This window comes from Cydia amplana, chromosome 1 (genome assembly GCF_948474715.1).
Source record: "Cydia amplana chromosome 1, ilCydAmpl1.1, whole genome shotgun sequence".
Lineage (NCBI taxonomy): Eukaryota > Metazoa > Arthropoda > Insecta > Lepidoptera > Tortricidae > Cydia > Cydia amplana.
Genome location: NC_086069.1, coordinates 21123761 through 21135890, shown reverse-complemented (window position 1 = coordinate 21135890; position 12130 = coordinate 21123761). Strand labels below are relative to the sequence as shown.

The window sequence follows — 12130 nt, the reverse complement described above, 5'->3', positions numbered from 1 at the left end:
TGAAAAAGTTTGATGTTCCGAAGAATAGGAAGAGCATCAAATTTCCCGAAATCAAATGGTGAAAATGCAAACTTTTTAGATGGCTCTTATGACATGTCTCGTCATCTTAATAATACTTTATAATTTACATAAAATGCTTTAAAATTGCCGCATGAAAACCTTTTGAAAAAAAAAAACCGGCCAAGTGCGAGTCGGAGTCGCGCACGGAGCGTTCCGCACCATCAACAAAAAATAGAGCGAAACAAGCAAAAAAACAAGCAAAAAAACGGTCACCCATCCAAGTACTGACCCCGCCCGACGTTGCTTAACTTCGGTCAAAAATCACGATTGTTGTATGGGAGCCCCACTTAAATCTTTATTTTATTCTGTTTTTAGTATTTGTTGTTATAGCGGCAACAGAAATACATCATCTGTGAAAATTTTAACTGTCTAGCTATCACGGTTCGTGAGATACAGCCTGGTGACAGACGGACGGACGGACGGACGGACAGCGGAGTCTTAGTAATAGGGTCCCGTTTTTACCCTTTGGGTACGGAACCCTAAAAAGTAGTTTTCCATTTAAAAAATAAATAACAAAAACCTATGTATTAAATTAATTTACATTATCTAGATTCTTTACATCCGCGCACCCGTATAAATGACAAGGGTGAGATAGTAATTTACATAATGTAATCAGGCACGAGAGCCGATGATTCTCTCGAACTTGTTACACAGGAAAATCATGGCATTTTAATTTCGTTAAAAACTCCGGCGACCGAATTGCGATTCTTTTGACTGACTTATGGCTTATTATTGGCAAATGGTTGAGAAAATTTAACGTTCTTTTGTTTTCCGGATTTTTTCGTCGGATTACGCTTTTTATTGGACTTCTCTTTGATGCTGAACATTTCTTCTTTTTGTTCTCGTTTTCAAAATATATTTCATTTTATCAACCATTATTTGTATTGCAACAATGATAATGTGATATTGTCTGCAGAGAAAAATGTATACTATAGTATATTCCAAATATCTCACCATCACGTCTTTTAATGTAATCTATATTCAAATATTTTCCATGTCAAGAAAAATACAATAAAGTCGAGTACGTATACCATGTGAGAATATTTCTACGTCATGATATTTCGATATTAACTGCATGGAGGCAGATGCGCATGAAGTGAAAATATTGCGCAATACGGCCGTACCCTGACAAGACATAATGCCACATAGTACTATACTTTATGTTGTGGCACTTTGATTATTTATAAAAGCTAGGTTAGATAATATAGAATCTGCCACCAAATAATCAATACTACATAAAACTCAGTTTACTAGTGTAGTAGTTCAGTCTTATCTCGTTATTTTTAAGTTCTTCTTGGATCATATCACTAGGCACACTAGGTATATCCACCACTCTACTGCAGGGCACCAGAAAAAAAAACATTTCCTGGTTTGCAAAAACGGTCAATAAATACTTACGGAAAACAAATATTTTACTACGAATAAGCAAAACATGCAATACTTCAAATGTTTTGCCTCCGACTGTTGTTTTCTATTCATCAATGTCGACCGAAACCATTACAATTGTAAGCCCAGTCAATTTCCATCCAAACCGTACGAAAACTGAGCCGTAATAAAGAAGGTTGTAACTCGCGAGCGCACCGCGCAGCCTTTTTGTATTCATGGGATGAAAGAAAGTTATCCAGGTGCCCCTTCTTGCCTTTTGAAGAATTCCGAACATTTTTAAATTACTGCCGTTTGGTCGCGTGGCTAGGAAGCCGGCGAATGGGTGAGTTTAATTGGACGCTACGCATCTTTCTTAGCTTGGAGCCCAGTCTGTGGTTAATTATTCCTTTACATTTGTGACTTAATGAAGGATTTAACTACTGCGTAAGGCCTCATTAAGTGTTTAATAAAAAGTGAGCTTTAGCTTGGTCATTTTACCCGTTAGTGTGTTTTATGCACTTTCGTTTTATATCTACGTACTTATTCGTAAAGTCATTGTAGGTATAATTACATTTATATTATGCTGTTCTTTTATTTTTACATGCAGTGGCAGGGATAATTCTACAGTACACGGTGGCCAACTTAGAGGTATACAACTTTTTTTTGCCGCCATTTTATTTTGGCGGTAAATATGACAGTTATTGCATGAAAATTAGTTTGTGTAGATACGGCAAATTTATTATGGAGCGTTTTACGACGGAACAACGTGTTTTAATCATTAAAACGTTTTACTCAACCCAATCGTGTATTAAAAATAACGTTTCCCGGTCGATTAATTTCGAGAAACGGTGACATTGACTGGTCCCCAAGATCGCCTGATTTAACAGCTCCTGACATTTTTCTGTGGGGCTATTAAAGGGACGTGTCTATGCTAATAGGCCAACGAACCTTCAGCAATTAAAACAAAATATTCGAAACACTGAGATATTCGCTGAGATAACGCCAGAAATGTGTGAAAAAGTGATGAAAAACGCGATGAAAAGGGTTCGCATCTGCCATGTGCTAGAGGTGGATATTTGTCTGACATTATTTTCTATGTGTAATTGCTGACCCTACATATTAAATTTAACAAGGAATACTTAATATTTTTTATGTTTTATAGAATAAAATTTCAAAAATAAAGTATATACCTCTTATTTGGCCACCCTGTATCTTCAGTCTTTGCTTTTACAGCACTCTCCTGGCCCTACCAAAGACTTACTCATTTTGTCTTCAGGCGTAGGTACTTCAGTAGAAAGGTTTTAATGTCTCCATCGTAGCGCCCTCTCGTTATTAATTTTTAAAACTCCAATGGACGCCATTCCTCAGTATTATTCAAATGTTTAAGGCTTTTTGCGTGATGAAGTTTTTAATGAAAAAAATTAGGCTATTCAAGCCTTTAAAAATAACGAGTTTTTTAAATGTTTATGTGAAGCGCCCTGAATTGTAACGATTGTGCTTATTAACGTTCTGCTAATAATATGTATTTTAAATATTTTTACAAAAAAATAATTGTGTTCCTAACAAGTTATCTACATTCAACGTGTAATTTTAAATTCAAAATCCACAATTGTAGGTACGAGTATATTTGCACGTTCCGCACGCCACGCTAACTAGATCCAAGTTATTTATTAGCACGAGTTAACATAACATTGCATGTTCTAATAATGCTAATTAGAAACTACTAATATACCATTTATAACCGAATATTGGCCCCAGGCGAGCGGAAATTTAGCGTGTAGACTTCAGCCAATGAACGGTAAATTATTATTTGTTGAACAGTTTCAACAGTTGATTCAACAGCGTCGATTTTAAATAGTCGCAGCCCCCCCCCCCCTAGATACCTACGAGGCGATATTTGGCAATGGCATAACACTGGTAAATGAATTCCGTGATTTAATCGTCGCTTGTAATTAAATACCTCATTTTTGTGTCACTCTTATAAAGAAGACATTGCAAGAAGAAAACATACACTCAATACCAAGTCATTTTTGTTTCATATCACCTATTTTCCAATTTCAATGTATCATTTATAGAGTCTGTGCGGAAAGAGAAGAGTCGTGAAATGTATTGGGCCCCATACATTCCACGACTCTTCTCTTTCCGCACAGACTCTATAGTGGATTTCTAATGTAATGAAACAATTATTGTAATAGATTGTTGCAGCTAAGCCACTGATTACTTAACAAATTGTTGTTTTTACATGAAGATACGCTTAGTGATAATATTCAACAGGTACACCTATTGAAAAACGATTGAATAACCTAAGATGTTCATTTTTAATCTACGGGTTTGTAGTCAAGCATTTTATAATGTGCTTTGTTTAATTTACTAAACCACTTCTGAACCCGACGTTATAAGTCACCGCAAGACACGAGCACCGCCGAAATAAATTCTCCTACGTACTGACTTTCCAACTTTCCAAGCAAACTTGAATCCCACAAACGTCGTATTGAATTAAAATATTGTCTGGCTCCAAATTAATTACCCCATAACACGATATTACGAAAATAGGGGGAGGATTAGGAAATTGGGGCAAGTTGCCGTAATCGGATGAAGGCGATTAGGCTTGATAAGACATGTGGCGGAGGGGCTCAGGTGTGCAACTAACGAATTCTGGGGCAATAAATATATTCGTATGCTGCGTGTCTGCTTTGACTCCATTAGTTATAATCTGTATAATGATAATTAACTTGAGAGTATTAGTCTATACTCGGAGTCTTTCGGCGTGGTTAAAGTTATATTTTAGCATTTGTGTCTATTAAAAAAATGGTATTAGGTACGTAGGAAATATTCTTTAAATAGGTATAATAGCCGCAGTGATTCCAAACATAAAATATAATACAAATAATAAAAGTTGTTGAAATCATAGTTAAGTAAAAATACAAATGATACTGTAAATACAGGGTAAAATAATAATGCAAAGAGATATTTTGTCAAATATGTTTAACCTGCTTTCCAACAACGTAGATTTATTTCCCTTTACAGTCCAAAATACCATCCAGTGAAACACGGCGGGTGAAATGCGGCTCGACTCCGTCCATCTTAATGGCTCCGTAGATTCCATGTGCTGCTAATGTACCGTGCAAACTTTTATTAGGACACGTATCCACCCCTAACAAAGCGGAAAGCTTCGAAATTAATGTTAGCCGATCTAGGGACCCGATTCCCATTTCGAACTAGATATCTATTATACATCACCAAGATATGTCAATGTCAAATACGTGTCATAAGTGACGCGTTTGTTTGAAGTTCCGTCACTATTGACACTTGTTTGACACTGACATATCCAATCCATATCATTTCAATATCTAGTATTTGACGTATCTTAAAGTTTGAATGTGGCGGCTGTATGTGAATTATAAAGCTTGAATTTATCTCAAATACCCTACGAAGGCTACGAATGCTTAAAGATAGTTATTTTCAGATTATAGTCTTTTTGATCATTCCGTCATTAATATAAGTACAGCCTTATTTGAGAAATATTTGACTGCTGTTAATTCGTTTCCTGGGTAGATCAACTATTTCAGGAGACAATAGAAACACAGTTTGTCAGAAGAAATGTTGTAAGTACCTCTACCACTTTTAACTGATATTTATTTTCCTTTATTCCAGGTAAATAATCAATCACGCTTCTAAGGGGCATCTCTAGAATCGGTAGATATTTAAAATTATACCTAATGGAGGTAAAGTAAGTAAGTACCTATTATTCTTGATACAGCTTTCTGTAGAGAATTTCGCTTCTCTAATTGTGGTGCTCAACTAAAAAAATACAATAAAAGGTCTTACTTATTTGGTCTATGATATATTATACGTATTGATCACAGTATGTGCTTTTATTGACCGACGAATCGGCAGCTTTGGGTATGATGTAAATAGAATAGGCAAGTTTATATCGGTCAAATCAAAGCTTTTAAAGCATATCTGTATAATCCTAGTAATCTTTCACTGGTATACATTAAAATGTGCACAAATGTACATGAGATGTCCCGTCTGGCAAGATTTCTAAATGAGCTCCCCTTCCAGACGCAGCCGCGGGCGTCCGCTAACCCAATCTCGCTGGGTACCCCTAGCAAGTTTGCGGCCGCAGCGAAATATGGGAGCTTGAATCTTAATTTTGAAAAGTTTCTAAGTTAGCAGCTTTCTGCTTGATTGTCAAAATGATTTCTTAGATTAATATGACATTCTAGTTTTAAAATTACACGAATATTGAACACATTGAGAGCCGGGAACCCGCTTGGCGGGTTCTCTGGTCGTAGACGCTTTCCTCTACAAAGCGGGAAACGCTGAGATCGGCTACGAGCCTAGCGCTACGAAAACATTGGCAGTGAAATTTGACCTGTTTCCAATATGATACTTATATGTCTGTGTTAAAAACATTTCTTCAACTAAAAATGTCACTTTTGATACTGACAGATCAGTATAATATTGAAATCTAATAACTAAAACAAGAATTGGCCTGACACACTCACCAGTAGTGCTACGCCGTAGCTTCCCATAGCGCGTAGCACGCATATCTGGTAGTGGAAAATTCGGCGTAGTACTTTGATCCTCTTTGCAAGTTGTGCTAAGAGATAAAGAAATAATTATGTTATATTCTGCATACTAATGTACATAATCGTCACACTGGTGCAAGTGGAGCAACCGTGTTCTGTGTAAATCTTTGCTTAGAACTTTATGAAATCTGGAAACACCTACGATCACGTACGGGTCACACCTCACGTAAACAAGTCGAACAGCCATATGGAATAGACTGTAAGAGATTACGGGTAACCTTTGTAATTGTTTTTTCAAAATAATTATTATTCATATTGCCGCCCGCGGTGCCTCCTGCCAATGCCGGTACACTCACACAATAATACGCGTCAAACACACGCCTCACCCAATTACGTCCAATCCACCGTCACTAATGCGTTCTCATGCAAAAAATCTGAAAATGACATTCGGAGAGGACAGTTTATTTTATTTGGCTTCTTATTTTGGCGTATAAATATAAAGTGTTACGAAAACAGTTGCAATAGGCTACATGACTAATTTTTTTTTTATGGTATCAATCGATCGGGTTTATTTTTAGGATCAAATGTCTATATGGGACCCATTGTATTAAAGTAACACAAAAGTCAGAAATTGTAGTCAAAGGCCGACAGTCGCACTTCACTCGCGAAACGCCCTATACAAAACGGCCAAGGGCCGTGACGTCATCGCCCATCTTGTAGTATGGACAAAACAAGAAAATTGCGTTTTTGTCGGTGAAATATTGCGTTTATGTATATAGTTGCTATACAATATTTTATTGCATGAAATGTAAGGAATCGAATGGTAGGTACCCTTACTTTTATCGTTTTTGGAAGTTAAAAAAAAACTTAAATTTTGAAACTTTCAGGTCCTGTATTTTTGTAATTTTTCAATATTTTATTTTAATATCCACATAATTGTGATAAATTGCTCGTTTGCGATAGCAGTAAAATAGATATATTTTACTAGACTTTGTTATAAAATTCAACATGTGTCATATCATCCCTATTCTAATGGTGCCGAATGAAACTATTATTAGACAGAAGCAGATTTTCCAGCAGCCCTTATCACAAAGTTCACTTAAACATAACATTACCGTGAACAACGGGGCTAATGGGAATGCAAATGCTGCTTATGGCGGCTGTTGTTGTCGATAGTGCGGTTACGGGCTTACTTGCTGTTGTTCGATAGTGCGGTTACAGCTTTAGTTGCTGCTAACTGTTAAGTGCTGAATTGGGATTAATCGATTGTAATTTAGTAAACCGTATTGGCTTTTCTAAACTATATACACAATGTTACAGGCCTATTTACCGAGTACAGGGGAGTGGAAAATATACACAAAAATAGAATGTTCAGTAACTTGCAAAAAAGTTAATAACAATACTTTTCATTAATTAAATTTGAAAATATTTAGCATGTCCATTGTCCGACTGTACTTTAATAGTATTCCAGCAGGAAATAAAACTTCAACATATGTATAATGTGATAATACAAAAAACATATATATGTATAAATTTGTACGCATACCTAGTAGACATACATTTATTTAGTGTGGTATGGCGAACACACTAATGGGATGCAAATGCATTTGTCTGTGCGTTCACGCAGCTTGCCAACTATTTAGATAGCAGATAGTAGGAATAGTTGCCATTGTTTTGTGGGGGTTGTGGTGTTTAGTATGAGATAGTTTCGTTTATGTTTGATACGCTTTAGATATACGGAATACATTTGGTTTATAGAAAACGGAAAGAGAAAAAAGTAAAAAAAAAATTACGCCATGCAACATTGCCAATTATCGCTAAGTATGTAGATGATTATAATATTTCATGCTACTGTCCGAGTATTTTACATAGAACAAAAACAATGCCATTTTATTTAGTCACAGTTCATATTTTCAGTCACGCTCCGCTACAGATATCCCATGGGATTGCGAAATACAGCGTTACGTTTTATTTTATACCAGCAAACGTTGACTCCACTGCTACAGCAATATTTTAACTGGCACCTTTGTTTCTGCATATAAACGATCTACTATTTTTGGTGAAAAGACTCGATACGATATCGGTTGACTTTATATCATGAATCGAATGGCCATGGCCGAAGTACAAGTTGGTGGTAGGATTTGAGTTAAGTAAAAAAAATGTTTTGTCATTTAAACTCAATATTTAAATAAAATTTAATATTATTTGCTTCCAAGCAACTACGGACCATAGATACATACCGACCTTACAAACTAACATACAATAATAAAAACCTTAATAGCTAGGTGACACAACAGTTTTCTGTTGTGTCACCTGTTCCGGTGTAGTATTCGGCAGATTCCCACGGAACTGCCGAAATGCCACAACCCTTCGGCCAGAAGTCTGCGATTGCGATGGTTTCCAGCAGCGGCCACGGCACACGCATCACAAACGAGCAGGCCACGTAGCAACATGCCAATCGCTAACGCTCCGTAGCGAACGAAACGCAACTGTCACTGTCACACTAATATGGAAGAGTGATAGAGAGTCACAAAGCGATTCGATGGCGAAGCGCAAGCGATTGTCACCTTGACTAGGCCGCCTGAAGTGTACGTAATGACGCAAGCGCAGCTGGAACACTTTCAGCTCGTAACGGGTCTTTTTGCGAACATATTCCACCACGTCGTCTACCGTGGCGGACTTACTTTAGGTTTAACTATGGTATTAATAAATATTAGTACATAACGCTTAAAGCTACATAACATTTCTTCAATTTAACAAAGTAAGATACAAACAAACAGAGTGGGCCGCTTTGTTGAGATTATCTCTAGAGTTAATCAAGATGAACGCGCGTTCTAAACCGTAGCTAAATGTATTAATGTGATGGGAACAGACTGTAACTGCCTTATGTTTGTGCTCTTGCCGTCTCAGTACTTTTATGTAGAATGAAGCTAAATAAACCTATAATCTTGTAACGTACCATTCGAGCTCCTATGGCATAAAACTGAAATGGAACATAATCAATATTAGGTTTTTTTTTTTTGTTTTATTGCACTTTTCTAAGTTGTAAAACCACTTTCACTTTTGATGTAAATATACCTATGTATTGTTCCTATTTACTTATTCAGATGTCCTTAGTAGTAGTTGACAGACTTAGCACAAAACTATATTTAAAGGTTTTTGTAGTCAATAAAGTAGATACTCGTACTAGGTACATAAACATTTACATACTGAGCCAAAATTATCATAAAACGTTCATAAATAATAAATATTTTACGGATGATTCAGCTTAGACAATATAGGTATACAAGAAAATTCAAGACAAGGAAATTTTTTTTGTATCAGAATACTATTTCCCGACCGCGATTTTATGGTAAAATGACCATTATCGTTACTTTACCGGCGTCATTCCCTACGGATGCAAACTTCTACGATTGCGTCTATTGTTTGATATTTTTGTCTATTATCGTTTATTTCAAGTTTGTTTTAGTGAGAGCTTTTAAGGAAGTAAGTGTTCATCTCATTAATATATGTGCCAAACAATGTAACCTATTATCCTGTCGCATACTTCTGTTGTTTCTCCAATAAATAAAATAAAATATTACACACGGAATAAATTATTTTCTTTAATATTTTTTTTCTCTATTTGCAAGTTAAATCAAATGTATACAGACATAAATGACACAAGCTACCTGCCTACATCATTAAACCGGGAGATATAGTAAAGAGCAAGTCGTAATGCTGTACATGTATAATTTTCGACATGTCGTGCTAAACCATTATTCGTCCTCGAGTGTATTTGCGCGTCATCACACTCCGGTTTCTCTTTTCTCTTTTTAATCATTGCCGCGTAAAAAAACTGTTTTCACAGTTGGTTTCAAACATATTGCTTTATGCCATGTGACGGCGTGTGTAGTTCCGTAAATACGGGGTAGCATTCCGGTCGTCTGACCGTTTTGTCGCTCGGATGGATATATGAAAGTTGGAAATTTTATTTTCATTTTGTTACGATAATGTATGCTTGTATTGTTCTATGGCTCGGTAATTGCTTGGTTTTGTTTTCAATTACAGCTATATTTCTAATGAAACGTCAAATCAAACAGCGATTTTAATTCATCCATTGTTCGAGCAGGTTTGATTTAGAACTTTAGTTTTTTTTTAATGATCCAGTGTGTAATGTGAACCCAGACTTTCAAGCCGCTCGCTATTTTCTCTCCATGCTCCTATGTTATTGCGTTTAGTTTGGCATGACCAAACCTAGTTTACTCTAATTTTATAGGAATAACAGGTTTAAAATAATTCATATATGTAGCCGCATCTCTGACAACACACCGGCTGTGAACAATAGGTAGATAACGCATCGACATAAACCAGCGTTGTCGGCGATAATTCACGATAGGGGAATGCACCAGATGTGATTTACCTTTACGTCGACAAGTACACAGGTTATGGCGTGAAAAATATCAGGAAGCGTGACGGAACATCTTTATATTATAATAGAAAAAAACATGCGAGATTTTTAGACTGTGAAGTTTATTTTAAGATTTGTTTTAACGACTTTGCGGATGGAACCTGTATGTGTTTACTTACGTAATTAACATCTCTTATAGCGGGTTGCACCCACCAAAATGGATGAACTCACTCATCAAAACTGGGCTGTGTTTCTTTAAACTGGTTGTAGGTACAGTCACCTGTAGATATACTTGACCCCCTGCAAAATAAGCTTCTATGCAAGGGAGGGGGTCCACATATCTGCATCTGACTGTACCCTCAACAAATACGGTTTCTTGGCAAGCGATTAAGAATGAACACAAGAAAAATAACTTTCTTACAACTGAATTAAAAGCGCCACTTCGATATACTTTCATGATATTCTTAGGGTTTCATTTAAGTTGTCAATAGTTAAACTTTGGGCCATTTTACCATATTTTAGTGGTGGGTAACTCAGTAGTAGGATCTCCCGCGAGATCTTCGTAAATCTACCGCAAGTCGCGCGACAAAAATATCATTATGCAAATTTACATAGAAATAAAACGCCTCCGCTGCGTTGCAACCGGTAGCCATTTTTCAAAGCGTGCGATATTTTGGGAACGTTTCAGGGTTGGCGCAATTAAAATTCATAAAAATAATTAATTATTTAATACTATTTTGTAAGAATATGCATTATCATTCATGTTCCATTTGTCACTTATTTGCCTAGTACAAATACAAAAAATAATCTAATAACTATTTGTTAACGTCAATTGAAAAATAAAATACCCAACGGCCGTGTAAAATATAAAAGTGCTTGATATATTTCATTGCCATTCTTACTCAGTCACGGCTCGAAAAATCTGAAATTCTCGAAACGCTCTAAAATAATCCCCGACATTCTAGAATCTCCGCTATCCTGTTAGCTCAGCTCAAATATGACGGGAAGACGGCTTTGGTTCCGGAACACGTAATAAACACAAATACTATTGTGTGAATCGCTACAATGAATGTCTACGAGAACTAACTGTTACATTAGGTACACTTCTTGAACACATTGAATAAATAATTTATTCTGTTGTGAGAAATTGATGCTTGATTTTCGTGAAATATACATATTTATAGGTGATGACAACGGCTCAATATTAACAGCATTAAATATTAAGTTTAAAATAAGAATCACATTCAAAACGTACCGTGATCTATTTTGTAATAAAAATACAGGTACACGATTTGTTAAAAAACTGGACCAGTGAAGTCATTCGGGAAAGTCAGGCGAAAGAAGGAATTATTTAGACACATTTTTAAAATGTCAGCAATGAGCGAAATGATAAAGGCCACTAAATACAAGCTTAGACTTAGACTTTACCTTATAAGCACAGTTGACACTGTTTTACAGCACTAAATACAAGCATCTAAAATTAAATTGTCATTGCCATTTTAGGTACCTATTCATTTACTATTCGAAAACAAGTTTTTTTAAAAGGTGTTTGTAATCCTATTTTCCATGTCTGTGTCGACTGCCTACAAACGTATTACCGTCGCAGCTTGAGTTAATCCGGGTACAGTCAACCGCAACTGACAAAGACCAGAACCAGAGGTCGGGGAGCGCCGGATTTGTGAAAAACATACGTCTGCCACCATTCGTTTAGCTTTTAGACTATATTTAACAGACGGTAGAATGGAGCAATCTTTTTTCAAAAGTTTTATTTGTGTTTTCT

The 12130-nt window shown here is 36.1% G+C and overlaps 1 protein-coding gene across 4 annotated transcripts in view; it reads left to right on the top strand.

Annotated features, from left to right (window-relative positions):
* The window catches only part of LOC134650365 (kinesin-like protein CG14535), a 317841-nt gene that overhangs the window by 227692 nt on the left and 78019 nt on the right, over positions 1 to 12130 (top strand). The window lies entirely within an intron of this gene.